The sequence below is a fragment of the Canis lupus genome, chromosome 5 (assembly GCF_048164855.1).
Source record: "Canis lupus baileyi chromosome 5, mCanLup2.hap1, whole genome shotgun sequence".
Taxonomy (NCBI): Eukaryota; Metazoa; Chordata; class Mammalia; order Carnivora; family Canidae; genus Canis; species Canis lupus.
In genome coordinates, this window is record NC_132842.1 from 48119899 (window position 1) to 48144867 (window position 24969).

At 39.0% G+C, this 24969-nt stretch overlaps 1 protein-coding gene across 3 annotated transcripts in view; it reads right to left on the minus strand.

Moving 5' to 3' along the window:
* The window catches only part of ELOVL7 (ELOVL fatty acid elongase 7), a 75639-nt gene that overhangs the window by 49356 nt on the left and 1314 nt on the right, over positions 1-24969 (minus strand). The window contains exon 2 of one of the 3 annotated variants that reach the window (XM_072826520.1): positions 1565-1626. The exons of the other annotated variants lie outside the window; for them this stretch is intronic. The gene's annotated coding sequence lies outside the window, so the exon portion shown is untranslated. The remainder of the gene's footprint in view (positions 1-1564; positions 1627-24969) is intronic. 3 annotated transcript variants of the gene reach the window in all.

Sequence of the window (24969 nt, forward strand, 5' to 3'; positions counted from 1 at the left end):
AAATGCTGTTGGGATTTGGAAATGGTGCAGCCACCAGAGAAAACAGTTTGACAGTTCACCAAATTACTAAACATAGTTACCACATGAGCCTACTCCTAGGTATATATCACCAAGAGACCTGAAAACATGTGTCCATAAAAAACTTGTATCTAAATGTTCATAGCTGCATTATTTATAACAATCAAAAAGTAGAAACAACCCAAATACCCACCGGCAGAGCCAATAAATATAATGTGGCATATCCATACAATTAAATATTATTGAGCAATAAAAGGAATGAAGTAGTGATTCAGGCAACAACATGGATGAACCCTGAAAACATGCTAAGTAAAAGAAGCAAGTCACATGACATCCCTATCATATGCTTTCATCTACATGAAATGTCCAGAAAAGGTAAAACATAGAAACAGACTGTAGACTGGTAATTTACTTGGCTGGGGAATTGGAAGGGGTAGTGAAAAGTGACTACTAATGGGCACTGGGTTTCTTCTGGTGGTGAAGAATATGTTCTGAATCTGATTGCAGTACTGGCTGTACAACCTTGTGAACATACTAACAACCACTGATTTGTACACTTTGAATGGGTGGATTGCATGGTATGTGAATTATATCTCAGTGGAGTTATTTTTAAAATGTAGACTAAATGGAGTGCTTGCCTTCTTGGAGTTCATATACAAGTAAACAGTTATATAGCATATGCTCTACAAGAGCAATGAGCCTAGAGTGTTTTTGTAACAAAGAGGAAATGGTACTTAATCCAGCCTGGTAGCTACAGTCATGGGCAGAGATAAAGAAAGTCTTTCTGGAGGAAGTCATGTCTGAGCATATTGTTGAAAGGATAAGTAGGAGCAAGGCTGGTGTATCCTGTAGAAATGTAACCTGGGGATATCTAATAAAAAAAGTTAACACAGACTAGTCCAGCTGAGACTTTTACACCTGACCTTGCTTGTATTCTTCCTTTGTGTTAATCTCCCTAGTCCACCACACAGAAAAATTTCAAAAAGGAGGAAAGGATAGAAACTCAGGGAAAGAAAGTTCAAGTCTTTTAGTGAGACAAATCTCCAAATTCAGGAACAAAATCTAAAAGTGTGAACCACCCACCCTCACAGAGACGTTAATGCCAAAAGTCGTTGCACGAAGAGGCCTGCCCATATAATAGATGGGGAAAGAAAGACAGCCTGCCTATTGTTAGCAGTTAGCTGCCACCCTTCATATAAAAGAAATAATTTAAAATTTACATGGTGAGTAAACTTTAGTAGATTATGATAGTTATATTAAAATTATAGAAGCTGATGTGAAACAATGCAAACCATAAGGCAGAAGTCTCTTTAAAATGTCAAACACACAGGGGTGCCTGGGTGGCTCAGTGGGTTAAGTGTCTGACTCTTGATTTCAGCTCAGGGCATGATCTCATGGGTCGTGGGATCGAGCCCTGTATCGGGCTCCATGAGAATCTGTTTAAGACTTTCTCTCCCTCTGCTCTCCTCTTTCACAATTCCTTTTCTCTGAAATAAACAAATCTTAAAAAAAAAAAAATCCCCCAAACACAGTTGTGATTACTCACCAGAATTTTCTAGCACTGAACAGAAGGGTGAGCAGGGTGATGGTTTCAAAAGAGAATGAGCTCTAGAGAGAAGAACAAGATTCATCAAGCTCTTTTTACTTTCATTTCACCAATTTTCTCACCTAGACCTGGATCTCCTAAGCAGAATTACCTACTTGCAACTTTGCCCAATCTTCACTTTGTCTACATACATAACCAGTCTTAAATGAATGACAGGGTGATTCTAGTTTATACATCAGTTTCCTGAGTGTGGCTGGCCTTGCATTAACTCACTTATGCCCTAAGAATATATTTCTCCCTTCCAAGCACACTAAATGACTTTTGTATCTAGGTATCCAAATTGGCCAGTCTGAGGGCTGTCCATGGAGACTCCAGACACAGCTTCCAAGAGAAGTGGGCAAAATTATCTGGAAGACCTTACTTTGCTACAGCAATAATTCTTAACATTTAAGTGGAAAATTCAGAGCTGGAGACCCACCTGCTTTACTGATCCTAAAACCTAAATTCTAAAGCATCACATGGACTACACTGTAGCTAACAAGAACCTAGAGGATCTTAAAAGGGTGTGTGACCTGATAACCTTAGCTTCAAAGCACATACAGAATTTTAAGTGGTGGCCTTTAAGTATTTTCAAGCAGACTAATGTAATGAACTAAAATCCAGAGTACTTTTATATTATACAATAACCAGCCTACATGACTTCTCCTAACAGATGTGATTTCTAATTGGATTAAAGCATTTCTAACATGTTTTCCCTCTAAATAACCCACATGAAAATACTTGTCATTCTTTAAATGCTTTTGTTCACTCCCTTCTATACAAGAACATAAAACTACAGAAAATATGAGCAAGATTAAAATATATACAACTAGAATCACAGATCTGGGTAAGAATTTAAGAATTATCTAAATTATCTAAGTCCCTAAACTCACATAACTAGATGGGCAAATGAGTATTATATTTTTCCCTTAGCCTTGTTCAGAGTGAAGTCAGAGAAGTCTTAGAAAAGTCATCTGTCTTTCCCTACCCTTCCACTGAAAAGGAGGAGCTAAAAATGGTCACAGCCTTTAAGTTTGCTAAAGCAGAGAAGGAGTTATGCTCTAGCCCAGAGTTTTTATTTCAGATCAATGGAGTGAAGAGGCATCTCAGGAAGAGATGTGAGTCATGTCCTGGAATACAGTGTGATAACGCCAATCAATGCCAATCACAAGGCCAGAATCTGAGTTCCCCCAAGTTGCTCTATGACCTGAGGTCTAGGCAGTTCCAATCTTTCTGAGTCTCTATTTCTTATCTACAAAACGAGGATAAACCCCTTGGAAAGGTTTTGTAAGGATGAACTGCATGGTTAGGCTTAAGTGCTACATATGGTATTACCTTAACAGATTGGGATCAATAAGCTTAGATGCACTCTTAGAGGCTAAGAAGTGAATGTTACTCACTTGTATCCTAGCACAACCCACAACACCACAAAGTCAATTCTAGATGAATCGGCCAAACTATGCCATTATACGATTTTGAAAGAGGACCTGCCCTGATCACCCCAACACGTAGCTCTTGGAAAAATACACAATGACATTTCAGCTTCTCTGCAAGTTGTGGCACTTTAAATATTTAAAAAACTGACCAGTATACTTAGGAATTTAGCATATGATTGATATATATTCATTTTAGATTACTGGAGAAAATATAGATTATTCAGTAAGTAATGTTAGGTTGAATAGGCAACCAAGTGGAAAAAAATAAATTAGAATCCATATCTCAACTTATACAAAAAAATGTCAGATGCATCAACAATTTCAACACAAAAACTAAAACCATAGAAATACCTGGTGGTTGGGGGAACTGAGCAAAGAGAGTACATGGAATCTTTCTGTACTAACTTTAGTTTCCTATAAATCTACACCTATTTCCAAAAAAAAGGATAAAAAAATATTTGGTGAAACCTGAGGTAGTTATTTTGTAATACTGAAATAAGGAAGACCTTTGCAATAATAACACAAAGTACAGAAGACAAAGATGTTAAGATTAATTAAATATGCCCACCAACAATTAAATGTTTATGCATGTCAAAAGTCTAAGCATACAAAATCAAAAGACCAATCAAAGAAAAAATACATGTATCTTATATCCCATTTCATATCCTGAAATACATGTATCTTATAAGCTAATTTCCTTAATATACAGACTACCAGTAAATTAATGAGAAAAAAGCCAATGTCCAAGAGAGAAATGGATAAAAGATACTAACAGTTTAGAGAAAATGAAATAGCCCAAAAAAAAATCTAAAAAAAATCTAAAAAGATGACCAACCTTATTTAGCCATGTGGCAAATGCAAATTCAAGCAAAAAAAGTAGAAATACCACTTTTTACTAATGAGATTGGTAAAAACCATAAAGTTTGAGGATATATTTTGTTGGCCAAGGTGTAGAAAAATAGTTACTCTCATACATTGCTGGTGGGAATGTGACTTGCCATAACTTCCATAATTTGGCAATAACTGTTGCAATATAATTGTTCTATGTGTATACTTAACATTTGTGTGAAAGATGAATGTACAAGATTTTTTACAAGAATCTTTTAATAGCAAAAGAAGTAGAAACTAAATTTCCACCAAGGTTAAGCTTCTTAACAAGTTGGTATATTCATACCAGGGAATCATATGTTGTAATAAAAAAGAATGAAGTAGCTTTACCTATCTATAATTGATAGACTGTTTAATTAATGCTGGGTACAAGACAAATACTTCTTTGTTACATGCATAAAATGTCTCTGGAAAGATCAATAAGAAACTGAAAACACTGGTTACTTATCTGAATAAAGTTAAAAATTAAAACAATGATATATGTATTTACTAATGTTTCCTAAATTTTATGACCACACATAGAGGGAGTAAACCAAGCAGTAATGACCATAACTCTATACATTTACTGAGTCCTTCGTACAGGCTTAAGGCCACATCATACTAAAAACAGATTATTCACACTAAATAGGGACGGTAACATCATCAATATAAGTCAAAGTCATCAGTAGATGGCATAGACTTAAGAAAATTTTATGGGAGACTCCAAAGTATTGAAAATTAGCTGACACAAATCAAGTGTTATTTATCTTCGTAGCTCACTTTCTTCCTCATTGCCCAAACCAGCACAGACTCTTGAAATAAAATACATATTCAAGGGCTTATGAATGAACTAATGATAGAAAATGGATAGAAAATGGATGAATGGATGGGATAGACAAATAGATGGATGGGATGAATAAACAGATGGCTAATTAGAAGAAAGAATAGAAACTGAAGGCTGTGATCTACCTCTGCTCCCGCTTCCTTCTGTTGCTGAGTAAGACTGACTCTCCTTGTACTTCCCTGCACAAATAGGAGGTGCCAGAATGTATAAGTGTTTAAGAACTATGATGATCCCTACATGACTTGTTGGATAATTACTAATACCATTGGCAAAATAATGCTCAAAATAATACCCCTGAAATGCTCATGCCCTAATCCTTGGAAACTGTGACTGTGTTAAAGCAAAAGAGACTCTACAGATATAATTAAGGTTATAGACGTTAAAGTAGGGAGATTATCCTGGATTATCCAAGTAGGCCCACTGTAATTACATGAGTCCTTATAAATAGAGAACTGTTTCTGGCTACAAAAAGAAGAGAAAGACAACAGAAATGTGGCAGAAAAGAACGGCAAAGAGATTTGAAGAATGGGGGTCCAAAGCACCTTTGTTGGCTCTGGGATGTAGGGGCCCATGTTTGAGGACTGGAGAGAGGGCCCTAAGTGTGCCTTTTCTGGCTGGCAGCAAGCAAAGACACACAGACCTCAGTCCTCCAACCACAGAGAACTGCATTCTGCCAGAAACCTGAATAAGCTTGGAAACAGATTCATTCTAGAGCCTTCTGAGAAAGGTTCAGATGGGGATCCCTGGGTGGCGCAGCGGTTTAGTGCCTGCCTTTGGCCCAGGGCGCGATCCTGGAGACCCGGGATCGAATCCCACATCGGGCTCCCGGTGCATGGAGCCTGCTTCTCCCTCTGCCTACGTCTCTGCCTCTCTCTCTCTCTCTGTGTGACTATCATAAATAAATAAAAATTTTAAAAAAAAGTCAGAAAAGTCCAGATGGCCAGTGCCTTGTGAAACACAGAGTAGAGCAATCAGCCTTGCCAACGTGGATGTCTGACCTACAGATGAAAATAAACAAATAATATGAGTTTTCAATTTCTGTTGTTTTAATCCACTAAGTGTGTGATGATTTGTTATGGCAGCAATAAGATACTAATACACTGCCTTTCTTTTCAGTTTTAGAACCATTTGTTGAGCCTGTTCTATATGTTAGACCCTGAGCCAAATGTTTAGGATAGAAAATTGGATACAGGTTCTCAAGGAGCTTGCCAATACAGAAACCAACTGACCAATACAATGACAGAGGTTAGCATAACACATGCCAGGACCACAGAGAACAGGCACCTAACTGGTGTGACCTTCTCAGTTTGCTTATCACTTCTCTAATCCCTTCCCCATTTAAAAAGATCTTCCCCAATGAGTTATACCATCAACCTTATCACAAGGCAGAAGTTGCAAGCCATCCAAAACTCCACTGACCCCTCAAGATCTGTGGTTTACATCACCCTAATAATATTTCTCATTAAAGTTCCTTTCCCTACTGCTTTTCTCAATCCCTGACTGCTCCTTCCCGACACTTAGCATTCTCTTGCCTGGCTTATTTACCTCTCAACTAACCTTCCAGATTCATTAGCCATCATTTCCCATAATCCACCTGAGCCATCCCTCCAAGAATTAAACTGATCATGCTGTGTGCCAGCTCAAAAATCCTTTGAAGACGGCTTACAAGTAAAAGTCTAACTCCTTAGCTACCCCTAGCAACTCTTCTAAGCTCCAGTAGGGCAAAAAATGCCTCTCCTTGGCTTCTAATCCCAGGGCCTAGGAAGGATCTGCTACATAGCTGATTCTTAGCAAGAATTAATAAAAGTCAACCCAACTCCAGTCTCATCCCTAATATTATAGCAGCCCCCTTGCACTATGCACCTACTGTGATAAACTTAGTAGTCCCAGGCTGCTCTATGCTCCAATTTTTTCTCATAGCTAAAAAGCCATGTTTACCTAGCTGATAAGCAGATCTCATTTTTTAAGATTTTGACCTCCTCTAAGAGGATTGCTACTCCCCTTCCTTCCTCAACCATTCAGGGAAAGTGTTTGGTCTCTTCTGAGCCCCTGATGTAAGCTGTCTTGTCTTCTACCATCACATTGACAGCAGAGCTTGAGTGCAGTGCTACTCAAACATAGCCTGTGGACTGTACATGTACAAATGGCTTATTACCTGTGGATCAAGCTAGTTCAGAAATCAAGTGTAAACATTTAGAAACATTTATTGCAATTGGACACTGCAGTGACATCCAAATATGTGATACTTGTTAAACAAGATATAGACCAGTTTGGGTGTTGTTGAATTTGTGTGAGTCACATGTGGCGCAAACTGCATTTTAATCACATGCAACAAGACCACTTCTTGGTCCATAATAGACCAAAAACAACAAAAAGCTCAATTGGTCCACGACAGACAGTCTGAAAAACACTGCTCTAACGCACTCGAGTATGTTCTCATCTCCCACTTCCTGAGATGTTATTGGTTGCCTAAAACAATTCAGTTGTCCAATAAATATCAGTGAATAAAATCCCTACTGACATGAATGATTAAAGACTTCCTGAAAGATATGAGATCTAAGCTCCTTCTTAGTGATGGGGAGGAAGTGAGCACTTTGAGGTACCAGGATGAGCAAATGCACTGAGAAAGAAGTGCCAATAAGGAATAACAAGAAAAGATATTGCACAGGCAATAGAAAACTTTCAAAAGGTGAAATATTACATAGAAGCATAATTATGTAAACTAATTCAACTGGACAATTCTTCCAATGTCCTACCACATCCCCCAAAGCTTACCCCAAAAGCAACCCCTCAGTGCTCACTGAAAGCCTTAGCTACAGGCAGAGGGAGCTTCTGATGGATTTTAGACCAGTGTTGTAACATAGCTGGGTAAAGAATGAATGTGAGGGGGTGATCCTAAGGGTAGAGACATCAACTAGGATTTAACTACAAACATCCCAGTGAAAAATGCTTAAAAGCTTCAACAAGGGTAGAGATAGTTGGGTGATGTGCAGTGGTGGTAGACACAAAGTCAAGAAATATTTATGAGTCAATATAGGAAGGGTTAAGTGGTTCACTAGACAGGATTAAGGAAAGTCATGTTGAAATGACTGAACATGACTGAAATTTCTGGTTTGGTTTGAGAGACAATGTGCATGGTTGTACCACCACCAGACAAGATAAGGAACACAGGAAGAAGAACAGTTTAAGTGACAAAGGATTTGTAAATTTCAGTGGGATGAATCTATGGAACGTTCAGGTGGAGATGCCTAGTAAGTACCTGGGAGAAAGGTCAAGGTGGAAGAGACAGATTGTGAAAGCTTTCACATCTAGATGGTGATTAAAACTACATTAATGAGTGAATGAGGGAAAGGACAAGTAGTATAAGGACAAACCAAGGGAGAATACCGTCCTTTATAAGCCATAGGCTAAAGGAAGAAATTTTACAAGGGAGATGACATCAGAAGAAATGAGCACATACAGAATCACAGGAAGAAAAGTGGAGAAAACTCTGAGGAAGGAACACCGATAACACAGCCACATGCACAGAGAGGCCCATGTGACAGAGCTGAACAGTCTTCACCAACTTAGGTCAACCTGGAAGCCCCTGTGACTTTAGGAAGATAAAGCTGAGTGATGAGGGAGAAACCAAAACATAAAAGCTGATGAGTAACAGAAGGCATCGGACAGGCTGCTTTCAAGAGGCCTGTGTGAGAAGGCAGAAAAAGAGAAAGGAGATGCAAAACCAAGTTCTATCATTTTGGGAAAAACTTTAAGTATGTTTACAGTGAGAGGAAGAAACAATAGAGAGAAACAAGGAGGAACAACCAATGCAGGTCTGAAGGAGAAATGGAGAGAATGGAGACAGATACAAAGATGGTGCTCTTCTTCCACTGGAGCAGGGTGACGTCTCATCCTCCAAGAAGGGAAAAGAGAAAGGAGGCCAAGACATAGAAGAGTTTCCTTAAGAGGGAAGTAAGGCTTCCCCAGGGTCCATGTCTGGATTAGGGCCCTACCTAGCTGCTTCAGTAGCACCTTATTACCTCACCATAGCACTTACCATGTGCTAGAATTGCCTCACTGATCTGCCTGTATGCAGCACTAGCCGGTAAACTCCAGGAAGGCATTGGCTATGTCTGTCCCCTTCATCACATCTATGCTCGATGTCTAGCATTGAGCCATGCCTGGAACACACTAGGCCCTAACTAAATGTTTATTGGACTAAATGAGGACAAAAAATTAAAGGGATTCAGCAACAAAAGCTTTAATTTTTCTAGCAAAGTAGGAAGTGAGGCCAATGGCTGAGAGTTTATAAAATCGGGTTCAATGGGGTGGTTCTAGAGAGCATGTGAAGACTAGGATAGCTTGTGACAGGAATGGAAAAACTAAAATCCTTCAAGGACAAATTTAAAGCAGTGCTTCTCAATCTTGGTTGCACAATAGAATCACCTGGAGATTAAGAAATACAATGTCTGAGTTCCACCCCTGAATTTCAGATGTACTAGGCCTTGGCAGCCCAGGCATTGGGTTTTTTGAAAGTTCCCAGAGACTTCTATTGTGCAATCAGGATTGAGAGTCACTGAGCAGAAGGATGAAGTAACTGGAGGTCAGAGTTAAAATGAGACTGGAAACCCTGAATTGATAGATTCACCATTTCATCCAATCTTCTGCAATACTGTTCAGCTGCCTCGATATATGTACAGAGGACTATTGTAGGGTCAATCAGGAGACAGTGGTTGGCCAGAGACATATGAAAGTTGAACCAAGTATATTGCTGAGAGACTGAGCAAAAAACTAAGGTCTCTCTGAGAGTGAAGAGAGGGAGGCATAAGAAGTGAAGTGACACGATGGTTTGAAGAGGGAATAGTATAGGTCTTTCTTCTGGTGCAAATGAGAAGGCTTAGGGAATGGCTATGAAAGCAAGTGGCTTCAGGGCTGTAGATAGGATCACAGCTGGGGCAGACAAGGAACTCTGACAAAGCTACTCACATGCTGGCATCAAAAAGGATTTTTGAAGTCTCCCACAGTGACTGCAGGTGTGGGGATGGAGGTGGACAAGTCAGATGCCAAAGTCCACAATGCATTATTGGACCCAGGAGGAAAACTATAAGCAAAGAGGGTTAAGAAAGCAGAAAGTTCAGAGTCCCATAGCAAGACATTTAGAGAAGGAGAATTTTGCTTTATTTTATTACAAAAGTGAAAAAGTAACAGTTTGATTCAGATGTGGCAATGAGAAGAGAGAGAGGGGAATTTTGGCCAGTCTACCTTAGTACATTTCAACATGGGAGAAAGCCTCCATTTCTCTCACCTCAACATCAAACCCATCAGCAAATCCTGACAACTCTGTCTTCTAAACATGTTCTAGAATCCAGCCATTTTTCATTCCAATGGTGGTCCAAATCACTGTTGTCCCTTATCTGATTTACTACTATAGCCAGCCTCCCAACTGGTCTTTCTGGTGTCGCTTTTGTTCTTCTTCAATGTATTCTTCATACTAGAGGAAAAAACCAAACAAATAAAAAATACCCAAGTCCTATCACTTCTCTGCCGAAAACATGGCAACGTCTTTTTATCTCATAATGGGCCATACTGCTCTCCATGATCTGGGCCCTGACAAGCTCTCTGGCTCTTCCTCCTTTCCATTTCTTTTCTTAGCTTCAGCCATGTTGGGTTCCTTGTCCTTCCTTGGACACATCAAGAATGCTCTTGCCTTAAAGCATTTGAAACCACTATCCCCACCACCTAGAATTCTCTTCTTGAAGGTATCTGCCATGGCTGTGGCTTTACTTTCTTCAGATGTCTGCGAACATATCACCTTCAGAACTCCACTACTACGAACTTTCCTATCTTTATTGCTTTATTTTTCTCCCTAGCACTTTTACCATTATTTATCTACATCTCACCAATATTCTATGTGATTCCCCCTACTTCTCCATAACTTTCTAGAATATAAGCTCTTCAGAGGCAGGAAGGTGATAGGACTGAGGACCAAAGAGAGTTCGTGAACACAACGGAAGATGGTTTCAAAGCACAAAAGACAGAGATGAAAGTGTGGCTAAGAGTAGAAGACAACAGAAAGGCTGTAATACCCAGTAAGGGGTTTCTCCTTAAGGCAGTAACTGAGAATTCCAAAAATGAGGGGAAAAGTGGGAGTCAACTGGTCTCTAACACCTTGCGTTTCAGACACACCAGAATTGGCAGTAACAGATTGGGTCCAGGTAGGAAAAGGAATATAGGGCAGGGGACCCATTAGGGGAAGGAAATGGTACCTAGAGGTAGGTCATGTGGATTGATGAATCCTAAAGAACATAGTAATCATACGAGTCTTTCTCACTACTTGAACACGGGACAAGTATTATACAACACATAATACACATCCACGAAATATACAAAAAAGCCCATAAAAGGAAGAAACACAAGTGGTTCCAAAGAAAATTGTGAATAAGAAAAGTAACCAATAGTAAGATTAAACCACTTCATCCTGCTTTTCTATTTATGGGTACAATTCATTTATTCAGCCTTATCCACTGGAATGCAGTGTTCCGTTGAAGTAAACATTTTAGATAACAGAAATGCTTATCTGTAGGTATAATTACTTTAAGAAGTACTTAAAAAAAAGACAAACATCTTTTGAAAGATTACAATCATCTTCTACACTGCACTTGCCTGGATGGTTTGGGGATATTATTGAGAGCAGTGGTATCACAGCAGTGCCCTCTGTGACTATCAGGGCTAGAGCTATGACATTTGCCCTACACTAAGAAGTTCCAAATCGCCAGGCATTTCAGATACCTGCCTCTGCTTTTAACAGATTTCCTGTCTCCTCCCTATGAGCTTGTTAGCCACCACACTTGGCTTCTTACCAGCATTCCCGTTTCTGTAAGATTATACTCATTCTAATTTGCTGTCCCTAATCTGCTATGGGACAGGAAATGAAATAACCAAGGATGTTGGAATATTTAAAACAATGCTAAATAGACTATTATTAAACACCAGAGGCTCTCCCTATGGGTCAAGTATAGATTTACTCAATGGACTTCAGGATATAGTTTTCTCTGCTCAGGGATGATTTCTCTGCTTTCTTACTAATTTCCAACAGCACTTAGGTATCTAAACTTCATGATACATGTCCTCTGAGTTAGCATGCTATTCCTGTATCTACACAACCTTCATCAGTTTTCATAAAATGATTATTATTAAGGTTTCTCCATTTTGTTTAACAAATTAAAAACTAATATAGATTTAACACAAGATTTGCATTTATTCCACGAATGCAAAAGATATCTCCAATTGAAAATGAAATATATAATTTGGTTATTTTAACCAAAGAAAAGATTTTCCCAAGGAAAGTACAGTTACATTCCTAGGCTAGTGGACATATTGATTTAATGCATAATGTATATAAAATATATTTGTAATACAGGATGGTATTTCTAAATAGCATTAGTTAATTTTTAGGTAAAATAATTTCGGTATGAAAGATCTCAGAAGCAACAACTTACACTAACATTCCCCCGCCACACACACACAATTTGTCTGGACAGAAAAATATGGCTTAGTTCAATATTGTCTCAGTGTGGCCCTTTCAAACAATAGCTCGGCATCAGCAAACAGAAATGGCAGGTAATATAAGATGAGAACAATAACTCTTCTATAAGAGTAGTCATGGCAAATATTTACAAATGTATTTCTAGATAAACAAAGAAAGACTTTTCTTCTTAATTTTACATGAGATACATAAGTAACTTCCATGGATTCTCCTCCTGGTGGGAGAGAAGAGAAGCAAGGGAGAAATTCTAGTTCTTCTGGCTTTAGGTACCATTATGAGTTTCAATCACCTGATTTGTGAAATATCTCACAAATACAAATTATAACTGCCCCATCATAAAGGAATTGCTGGAAGAGGCTCCCTTGGTTAAAAGTCTCAGATTCTATAAATGAGCATTTATTTTATTCACTTAACCTGCAATGATTACCAGTGAACAGAAATGAAGAAATTTCCAGAATCTCAAGAAAAGCATTTACCTACCCACTTTTCCCAAGACCTATTTGGACACCACAAATCACCCATGTTTCTAGGCTTGAAACCTTGGCCTCCTATCTTTTCCTCATCCAGACCTTCTCCTCCACTTTTCCTACACTGTCTCTGTCCTTAGTCCACAGAGGCTTTGTGCTGCTTCAAGGGATCAACCTCCCTTATTTTTATACTCTAGTTTCCTCTCCACTGACAGGTGACAAGCCAGCAACCTGAATTGCCCAACTCAGAACACTCTGACCAGGTCTCTTCTCTTTTCAGAACCCTCCAGCAATTTGTAACGTAATTTAGAATCAAGCTCAAAATTCCTGATCATAGACTGGATCAACTGGATCCCGCTTACCCTTTACCCTCCCCTGTCACTCTGATTCCAAATCAACTACTCTCTCAGCCAAGAGCCATGAGCCATGAGCTTGGTGATGTGTTCATCCTGTTCATTATATTATTCTACTTTTACAAATGTTTGGAAATTCCCTTAATATGAGTTTTCTTTAAAGGAAGAAATAAAATTCCCATGTTACAAATGTTTGTAAGGTTTTTTTTTTCTTCAAATACTTAGGTGATTCTTGTTCTTTATCTAAATAGTTGTCAGTTCTTTTTCCTCAAGAAAAAAACTTCAATATTTAAAAAATTGCTTTAAGAGACTGCAAAGTAATTTATCAAAATGTTTAGAAATGATAATTTCTGTTTGGTGGGATTATAGGTGAGGTCTGTTTTTGTTACATGCTTTTTTGTTTTGTTTTGTTTTGCTACTTTTTGTTATGTTTTCCAATTTCTAAAGGCAACAAACACTGTTATCATAGAAAACAATCTGATTTTTCTGATTACATGAAAGTATGATTTTTCACATCAGGCACAGAAAATCTGTCTCTGTCATAAATCTCTATACTTTCTTTTATATTTACCATGAAAAATATTAATGAAAAACATGAACATGAAACTCTAGTTATCTACAAAATGGCCTGTAGTTTGACAGCAGGATGGAAAAGGTGAGTTTGAATGCTCATTGGGGAACTACATGCTAGATATGTTAATTCTGGAATGATAGATTGGTAAGATTATGGACTCATTTTGGCAAGACATTCTTTAAAAAAAAAAAAAAGATTTTTTTTATTCATTCATGAGAGACACAGAGAGAGACAGAGACACAGGCAGAGGGAGAAGCAGGCTCCATGCAGGGAGCCCGACGTGGGACTCAATCTCAGGTCTCCAGGATCAGGCCCTGGGTTGAAGGTGGCGCTAAACCGCTGAGCCACCCGGGCTGCCCATTGGCAAGACATTCTTGTTGAATAATACGATTGAGGGCTCATAATGGACTCTCGAGGAGCAAATGGTCCAGTGGAATTAGGAATTTCTGGGAATGTGATATATAGTATCATATGCCATTTTCATTTTAAGCTTAGCTTGGGCAGGGTTCATGCCTGGATATTGATATATAGCTACATTTTTGTTTTCTCTTATGCTTTTTGGGTTTGTTGTTGTTTTGTTTTTTTAGGTGAAGAAGGAGACAGAAGAGAGAAAAGTTTCTCTCAATTCTTGAATGAGAAAAGAAGAAATAGTTCATGTGTTTTGACTCTTTTGGCTCTCCTTCTACTACTCCTTACTCACATCATTTTATTTTGTGCAGAACTAGTTGCCCATTCTCTGTGTAAGACCTAGCTGAGAGGCTCTCAAAGACCTTGCGAAGAATTACAACCGAGACTGAGACTCAATAACAGAAACCACAAGGTCCTTGGGGGAAGGGACTACACCTCCATTCATTTATTCAACACATATTTGAACAACCTACTATGTGCCAAGCACCCTTCTCCACACTAAGGATACAGCAAGATCTCTAGTCTCATGCAATCTACCTTCATGGGAAAATACACAAGGAAGCAAAGACAAACACAAACATAAATAAGACAAATAATGGCAAAAGTTCATAAGAAAATGAAATAAAACAGAGTGATACAATAGAGTCACCAAGGGCAGGGGGCTCCAATAACACAAGGGTAGTCAGAAAGAGCTAGAACATTTGAGAAGATGTGAAGAAGGGCAAGCGGTCCTGGAGGAGACAACACGGGTAAAGGCCTGGAGGCAGGAATACACTCAGTAAGTCAGAGGAACAGCAAGCAGAGCACAAGGAGGACAATGATGCTGGATGCCTCGGGGATGTGGACATGCAGGATCGCGAGGCCTCAGTTAAAGAGCAGGGGTTTTATTCTAAGTCCAACTAGGGAAACCATGGGAGGCGTTGTTGTTGTTGTTGCAGATGATTTATTTTCCTTTTTTAAACTTACAGTAAAATACACATAACATAAAATTTACCATCCTCACAATTTTTAAGTGTATTGTTCAGCAATATTTAGTATATTCATGTTGTGCAACCACAGCTACCATTTACCTCTAGAAATCCACATCTTGCAAAATGAAATGCTCATCAGAGGCTTTTAGGCAAAGTAGTGACAGGATCTGACTTATGTTTTTAAAAATGAACTTGGTTGCTCGGTAAAGCATTGATTGCAGTGAGACAGAAGGATTCGTTTATTGAAGTTGATAGATTCAGGATATGTTCTGCAGATGTCGCTGACACAATTGCTGCTAATTTGGATGTGAGCATAAGATAAAGACAGAAATGAGGAGAAAATGTGACTTCTAGATTTTTACATCTCCAGTGTCCAGCCCATAGCAAATGGGCAATGTTTATTAGTTCATAAATAAGTAGAAGCCTTTATTTCTAGAGAGCTAGGACAACAGAAATGAAAACTACCAGGCATGCAGATGGTATCTTTTTGCAAGGCTCTAACTATCTGTACTAACTGCATTCTTATAACATGGATAAAGTCTACACTGTTGGTTTGTGTCAACATTATATGCTTTATTCCACCGTAACATTAAAGGCAAATTCTTTTCCAGTTAAATTTTATTAAGCATTTTACATATATTATTTCATGTCTTTCCTAAATCAATAGCTTTTATCCTTTGAGACTAAAGTGCTATATGGGCCATGTTTCTGATCACATGTGTATACAAATTTGATGTTTTGGAGAGTTACAGGCCTTCTGAATTCCATCCAGAGACCAATGTTAGATTAAGAAGCCCTGCTCTACCTTGTGTGAGTTATTATTGTCTATCATTATGAGAATCTAGGCTTTACTAGCCCAGCCCTAGAGACTTTGGAGAAACATTTTCAAAGGGTTTACTTTCATTAATGTCCACGATAAATGAGTTATCAAGAACCAATACTAATTTAAAAAATATCTCTGTCTTTAGCAAAACTGTTGTTCCAAATATTACACATGAGTTATTCAAGATCTTTTTTCTAAGAAGCTACATGATAAATCCTTCTACAATTCATGTCTGGGGGAAGATACCGCCTGACACGTTCATGTTTTATTTTTATTTTTTATTTTATTTTTATTATTATTTTTTACTTTTTAAAGATTTTTATTTATTTATTCATAGACACACACAGAGAGAGAGGCAGAGACACAGGTAGAGGGAGAAGCAGGCTCCATGCAGGGAGCCCAACGTGGGACTCGATCCCGGGCCTCCAGGATCACACCCTAGGCTGCAGGCGGCACTAAACCGCTGAGCTACAGGGGTTGCCTTTTTTTTCTTTTAAAAAAACCAAACCATGAGAACTGTGGAAATATTCTCTTACTTCTTAATACGAGCTCCTAGCTAATAGTTAAAATTTAGTGTTCCACTCACCACAACTATATTACCTACATTTTCCCTTTTTATGCTTGGATCTTAATATATTTGTTATGAGCATTTCAAATCTTTTTTGAAAAAGTGGAATGTAAATTATATATTAGCATATACAAACTGTCCTCTTTACAACTTCACAACTGTCCTCTTTCCTAGGCATACCCTCTGCCCTCTTCCATGGTATTTTTCTAAAGATGTGGAAATCGACTCAGAGGTCACACACAGTGGCAGGATGTAGAGTCAGAACATCTGTATTGCTGACCCAGGTTTACCACTCACCACCTAAGTGACATTGGCAAAAATAATTTACATTTTCTGGAGTCTAGATTTTTGGTTTCTAAAATTGAGTTAATAGCGCATATCACACAGGGTTGCAATAAGGACTGAGATGATTAAGGCAAAAGGATTTGGGACACACAGAGCAAAGAAGGAGGAGGAGAAACAGCGGCAGCTGCTGCGACACCTACTTGCCTGGTCATAAGGAGATGACTAACAACCATCCTTGCTCTGTCTATTGATGACTTGGTGAAGACCAATGGTTGGGGGTTGGCAGATTTTTCAGTGAGTGCCCAGCCGAGCAGTGGACTAAAGAAAGAGAACGCGCACAGGAAGGGATTGCTCCATGAGACAACATGGCTTGAGCTGGATGGTTCAGCCATCTTTGCTAAGATAATACATTTTTATTCCTTTACATTTTCAATTATCGCTCAGGATTAAGTTTTATAATCCATAGGCGTGAGGATATCATCGTATTGCTTTGAGCTTTAGGTTTTCCACATGTAACATGGGGAAACATAATCCTTGCCCCATTCATATTCTACAGTAAGGTATAGGGAGTAATCAATATTGTTATTTGTAGACAAAGATGGGCTGGGGCAATTTAGGAACTTCAAAATTCAGTAGTAAGGGCATGTTCAGAATTAAGTCTAATAAAGAAAAAAAGATGAATAGGCTAGTAAGGCACTTGGACTCTGATAAGGAGAATTTGTTTCTGGCCCCAGGATGATAAACAGGCCTGTGGCTGTGGCTTAAATGACTTGGCCTCACTGGGCTTCAGGTTCCTCATCTGTCAAAGACAAAGTTGGCCTAAATGATTGCAAAGGTTCTTTCCAAGCCAAAACACTTTAACATGTTATTAAGAAATTATCTACATGCTCATGTCCCAGCAAACATTCCACCTCTTTACCCCTTAGGTGCTAGTACAACTTTGAGGCATTAATCCAGTGGGAGTGAAGCCCAGGAGCCTGTAGCCATGTGAGAGTATCATCTTCATTAACACATCCTATACTGGCTGCCTCTTTTCTCTCCTTCTGCTGATAATGTCTAGAATCACCTCTCCAAAAAACCAAAAACCAAAAAACCTCTCTATTGAAAATTCAGGTGAAAAGTACTTCCTTATAAAGTGGTGAGAGGAGGGGCTCCTAGGTGGCTCAGTCAATTAAGTTCTGCCTTCAGCTCAGGTCACGATCCCAGAGTCCTGGGATTGAGTCCCACTTTGGGCTCTCCATTCAGTGGGGAATCTGTTTCTCCCTCTGCCCCTGCTTGTGCTCCCTCTCTCTCACTCAAATAAATAATTTTTTTTTTTAAAAAGTGGTAAGAGCATGGGCATATGAGCACTAGGGTTCAGAACAAAATGGATCTGATGCCTAATTCTGTTACTAACCACTTGGCTTTGGGCATATTACTTAACTTCAAACACTGTATCAGTTTCCTTGTCTAGGAAATGGGAACAATTTGACCTTCCCAGTAGGGCTACTATGGAGATTAAAGAAGATAAGGCACATGTAAAATGTATTCTAATGCCAGGCATATAGCAAGTATTCAATAAATGCTAATACTACAAAAATGTACTTTTATTTTTTTTTATTTTACAGGTTTGGTCTTTTTTCACTAACTTGCCATAATGGTTCAGAAAATAATTATTATAGTTCTAAAATTAGTATTTGAATCTAAAATAAGTAACACCCTGCCTAATTCAAATTGTGCAGCTTAGTAACACTAAGAAACATATTAAGTTTAATAGACTTTAGCTAATACTATAAGCTTTATTTTTTTCAATTTTTGATTTTAACTTTTATGGAACTCAAAGGAGATGGAAATCAGCCCTAGGATCTATATCCTGGTTTACATTATTAAAATAAACCTAAATGTTATATGGTTGCTAAAAACCTAATTTAAAATCAGAAATATGAGTTATGTGCCATTAGGACGATGCAGTAAGCAAAGACAAAAAATCTCCATGTGGCAAAGTTTTCTTTTGTTAATGTAGGCCCACGGAATAACTACAGAGGCAAAGGCTGTGACTGCTTAGCATGCTATGGCACCAAACATAACAGCAGCAGCAATTTTGACTGGTTCTGGCTGGTTAATCAAAAAAATTGTTTGGGGTGCCTGGGTGGCCCGGTCGCTCCAGTGTCTGATTCTTGGTTTCAGCTCAGGTTGGAATCTCAGGCTCCTGGGATGGAGCCCTATTTCAGGCTCCAAGTTCAGCATGGAGTCTACTCAGGATTCTCCTTTTCTCTCTACCTCTCCCACTGCATGCATGTGCTTCCTCTCTCTCAAATAAATAAATCTTTAAAAAAATTGCTTTTAAAAAAATTGTACATACCGTAAACATTTACTTTACCTTAAGACATATAAATATGTATTAATTTCCCAAAGTAATTCCAAGATTTTCCTTGAGGAATTCCTCTCCCCAATTTTTCTTATACAAACCACAGTCAGGATTTCCTACAATTTCCAGTTTTAATTTTCTTAGTGGACTGAAAACTAAAAAACAAAGACAAAACAATAAACTTGCAAAGTCAGGATATTTTCTTTCAAATCTTCACAACTTTCTCTCCAATCTTTCACAGTTTTTCTGCTCACTTTTTTAGTTACTCCCTTGAATAGACCCTCTGTAAAGAATTCAATATTCCTTTCACAGAAATAATACTCTTTCCTTTTGCACTTATGTGTCATAGATTTACATAACTATTACTGATATTTAAATGGTCTAATCACAATGACAAGTATAACTGGCACCAACAGGTTTACAATAAATACAATAGACTTCTGTTGAGGCAGTTATCCAGCAGCTGGATCAGGAAACAGGCAATAGTAGCCCATGTTTGCCAGGCCTGGCTGCACTTAGTCTGTTATCAGGGGAAATCAAGAGTGTAGGCTCAGCTCATCGCGTCAACTGGATAGATGTCAAAACGACTGTCTTTTTATTAGGATAAACCATATGCAATTGCCAACATCTATCTCTGACCTAGAGAAATGGCAAGTACTCACGTATAATCTAATATTTTTTTAAGAAACATGAGCTATATTTAATGTTTATCTACTACCTAATTCTTCCCCTCCCTTTGAACAATGAATAGTACTTCCTGCAATGTTATTTTTCAAATTCCACTCTACATTTATTCAGGAACTCTCCGCTAGGGAATAATCGGTATCTGGACTCTGGTTGCCTAGGAATGTGACTTCCACCTCCTATCTCTCTTCAAGTTAAAGTCACACCTGTTAGAATTTAAGAAGCTGAAGGTATAAGCATGTGTCTTCTGGCTAATTGAATGAAAAGCATCAGGGGGGTGGGTACTGGGGTGACTCAGTGGTTGAGCATCCGCCTTTGGCTCAGGTCCTGATCCCAGGATCCTGGGATCAAGGCCCACATCAGGCTCCCTGCTCAATGGGGAGCCTGCTTCTCCCTCTGCCTGTGTCTCTGCCTCTCTCTCTCTCTGTCTCTCCTGAATAAATAAATAAAATCTTAAAAAAAAAAAAAAAAAAAGAAAAGAAAAACAGTAGAGGGATTAAAATGTCAGGTCAGCACTAGTTTGTTTATTTGTTTGCTTCTGAGACACAAATCTTTTTAACCCACAGGATCCAAAAACAGCAGTATCTGCCTAGAGAACGTAGGAAAAAGATAAGAATGGGAGTAGGCAAAGAAACTTATGGACAGACCTGGGATAAGTCATCCTTAAATATGAGCACCCTTTACTGTTCTTGCTCTGTCCCTATTCTATCATTTGATTATAATAAACAAATAAGCCATAAATGTGCTATTAAGACAAAATCCAGAAACGTGAGACAGAAAGGAGGAGGGGCTGTATTTACATGAGGAACTACTAGCGAAACCTTCTTTTACTAGTTTTTCCATTTCTATCACTGACTCTAAAAAGCCTAAATCAAGTTTATCTGTATGGTTGCCCATATCCCCTCATCAAACTACCGGTCGATATCAGAACCCTAGTGTGTCTTATACCCTCTAAAATATCAACCCACGGAGTTAGTAGGCAGGGTAGGAGGAGCCTAAACATTGTAGCTTTTATCTGCATTCAAATGGCGCTGCATGCTTCCAAGAGTGTATCTGAGCACTCTTTCTGCTTTCTTGACTTGAGCACCCCTCTTCAATTTTCTGCACCCATGTGTATGATGAGAATCATGGTACAGACCTTGCCAGCTTCAGAGGATTCATGAGAAAATGCATGTAAAGTACCTTGCTCCAACAATGAGGCTACCTAAAAGATGCCAAAACGTTTGACTCCGGGCAAGAGAAGATTTAAAACTTTAATGCAAGCTTAAACACTTTATAAACATGAGGCAAAAGAACATTCTTAAAGCTTATTTTCTGTTCCAAAACTGTTTTTGCAAACAGAGCATAATCAAGACATCCAACGTGAACGCTGGGGGAAGCTGTCCTTTCCAAAGAGAAACAGCTAAGAGCTAGGACTCAGGTAGTGGAGAGAGAGAGAGAGAGAGCCTCCACAAGAGGAGGAGAGGTTTCAGGAAGGTGAAGAAGATATAAATGTCGGAGAGTCGCTTTTAAAATTCAAATGTGAACAAGTCCCTCACTTTCTTCCTGTCTTCAATGGGTACCCACTGATTTTAAGATAAAATCCAAATCCTTCGGGTCAAAAAAGGCTCTCAGCAAACTGGCCCCTGTGGGTTTATGCAACCTCACCTCACACCCTCCTCTGCAGTTGTTCTACACTATTTCCACTTTCTGCAAGGCATTGGCCTTCTCTCGGCCAATCAGGATCTGATTTCCTGCCCTCACCTCATTTCTATGCTGCCCTAACTCCCACTCTTTCTTCTTCTGGCTCAGGAGGACTATTGTGTCTGCCTTCTTCCACTCGGCTTCCCCAACACTCCGTATGGCTCATAGCTGATAGCACTGCACTGTAATTGTTTATCTCCCTGAGGCCCTGGCCTGGCTTTAGCATTCTGCTGGCCACTTTACCTGACACAGAACTGGCACTCATTTAAATGTTTGTTAAATATGCAACTTCTGAAACTCCCTAATTTCGGCTAGATTTATAGCTTTATTACCTTATTTCGGAGAGGAAAAGAAGAGAGGTTGCTGGTGTTCAAAAGGCCATGAGGTTGCTTCCCAAGATGGATGAAAATTTGTATTTCACACGGCAGACTTATGTCATATGTGATACAGTAACTTAGTTCATCTGAGTAACAGCCTGTTTAGAAATATTTATGATGGTGTGGCCACTTCTGTCATTAACCCGATAATTTTACTTTGCAATGTAATAAAATGTGCTTTTAATATATTTAAATTAGGAATATTTGAAATCTCAATATTTTTAGAAAACCAGTCTTATAAAATACTAAATTTGCATTCATTTTTAAGTTTTTCATAACTAGGACACCTGGGTGGCTCAATGGTTGAGCGTCTGCCTTTGGCTCAGGGTATGAGCCCAGCATCTGGGATCAAGTCCCACATTCAGCTCCCTCCAAGGAGCCTGCTTCTCCCTCTGCCTGTGTCTCTGCCTGTGTCTCTGCCTCTCTGTATCTTACATGCATAAATAAATAAAATCTTAAAAAAAAAGTTTTTATAACTTGTGAGTGGTCCAAATTGGATGAATGACAGAAACTTATCTAAGATATACTCATCTCTCAAAATTTACTTATGGCAGGCTTCTTTCCATGCTATATGATATGTTAGATTGAAATTCAAGGTTAGTTCTCAATTTAATATGCCAATATATACACAAAATCTCCAAAATTGTTTGGTAAATAGCATTCTTCTATATCCTAAAACTGATGTTTGTACACATAGTACACCATGGAGAATAAACAATTAAACAAATTAGAAAAACTCCTATTTCGTCCACTCAACTACAAATCATTTGAGGACAGGGATTTTCTTTTATGTACATTCCAATATCTGACATAAAGAAACAAACCCCAATTCATTAAGTGAAGTATCTGCAAAGATAAGTATCACTGTAAATTAGGTTGTTTATGATAGTTGCTAATACACCTGTTCAACAGTAGAGGCTTAGTTTATGAAATCACATGACAATTGCTGGAATATAACACAAAGAGTAGGAGTTTGAGAAATTAGATTTGGAAATCAGAGAGGAACACTGGCTAATAGAAAAAACAGAGAGAGGGCAGCCCGTTTGGCTCAGCGGTTTAGCGCCGCCTTGAGACCCAGGATCGAGTCCCATGTCAGGCTCCCTGCATGGAGCCTGCTTCTCCCTCTGCCTGTGTCTCTGCCTCTCTCTCTCTCTCTCTCTCTCTCTCTCTCTCATGAATAAATAAAATCTTAAAAAAAAAAACAGAGAGAGATAAAGGCAAAATTGTAAAATATCTACTGTGGTCGAATTAAGCTCCATGGGTCAAAACTCTCTTTGGTTCCCTAGTCTCATTATTCAGGCACCTCCTCTTCTCCTCACTTCGAACCTCTGCCAAGCACAGCCAGTTCTTTCCTGACAATTCCTCTTGGGACTAGTCCAGGCTCACATCACTTTATACAGAAGTTTTGGGAAAAGGTTCCTCCTAGGCATGTCTGCAGCTTCATCCCACTACCATCACATCTACTGCCATAATAAGACTGTTATTCTACTGCTGTCTACTGCGGTAATCTTTTTTTTTTTTTATGTTTTGTGCATGTTTATGTATGTGTTAAATTTTGCAATAAAAGATGGTGCTTTTGAGTTTTTTGTAAGTTACTGTGGTTGGTTTCGTATCTTGTTTTGCTAAAGTAAGATTAGGATTCATAATTCTCTGCCGATTTGGTCCTACTTCTACAAGTCTGACTTTAATGCTTAGCCAGGATAACTGGATTCCTCTCTGCAGCAACAGAGTCAGCAGAGGCTTTTCTACCCTTCCCCAATGCCTGCCAGCAACTCCTTGTCTACCAACGCAAATTCCTTAACACTTTTTAAAACCTGGCTTAACATTTTCAAAAAGTTTCTACCATCACCAAACCCACCTGTGTACTACCTTAAGTCATACTGCATCATATTCTGCGAACGTTTACCAAGCAACTACTACTTGAAAGGACTGCAGATGTAGTGTTCTAAGCTATTTACAGTATTTCTGTGGACACGGAACATTTACAAGAGAAGATACCGAAGAGGAGAAAATGACAAATGTTAAGTGATAAATGAGCGTTCAGAGGTAGGGAACAGGAAGACTGGGAAAGAGAGGTCAAGGGACGGGGTAAGGCTCAATGAACACTAGAAGGAAGACACAAAGTAGAAGGTGGAGAGATTTCATGATTGGGAGAGAGGTGACATGAGACAGGACCGCTGAGTTAGGATAATGATGGGGCCCCTGACATAAAGGATATTAACCAGAAATGCTTTGCGGCAAAAGAGGGCAAGTCCGCAAGGAGTATTAGAATAGCTATTAGAAATGACAAATACCCACCATTTGCTTCAACGTGGATGGAACTGGAGGGTATTATGCTGAGTGAAATAAGTCAATAGGAGAAGGACAAACATTATATGTTCTCATTCATTTGGGGAATATAAATAATAGTGAAAAGGAATATAGGGGAAGGGAGAAGAAATGTGTGGGAAAAATCAGAAAGGGAGACAGAACGTAAAGACTCCTAACTCTGGGAAACGAACTAGGGGTGGTAGAAGGGGAGGAGGGTGGGGGGTGGGAGTGAATGGGTGACGGACACTGGGGGTTATTCTGTATGTTGGTAAATTGAACACCAATAAAAAATAAATTAATAAAAAAAAAGAATATAAACTGACAGATGATACTCTAAAAAACTGAGTAAAGACACGTGGAAAGCACAGAATCTTAAATCAGATAACTAGAGGTGATACTGAGGTAGCAAGGTTCTGTGAGATCTCTAAAAAAAAATAAATAAATAAACATACAAAAGAACCTAAACTAGTACAAAACCACACAAGAGAGATCTGAGGATGAGAACCTGGTCAGCGATGCTTCAAAGAGCTCAGGTCAGGACATAAGGAGGAAGAAAGGAATTCTTGGTGAGGCTGTAGGGTATGCAGAGTGGTTGGGCCCAGAGCCCCTGAGCTGGAGTCTCTTCCAGCTCCTTGCGTGATCCGGGACAAGGGACGCCGTATCCGTTTCCTCGCCCGTAAAATGAGGATAACAGAATCCTTTAACCTCACAGGATCCTTGCGAGGATTACGAGGTAATGCAAGTTCTTGGAACAGTGGCCGTCTGTCTGTCTGTCTCTCTCTCTCTCTCTCTCTCACACACACACACACACACACACACACACACACACACACACACACTA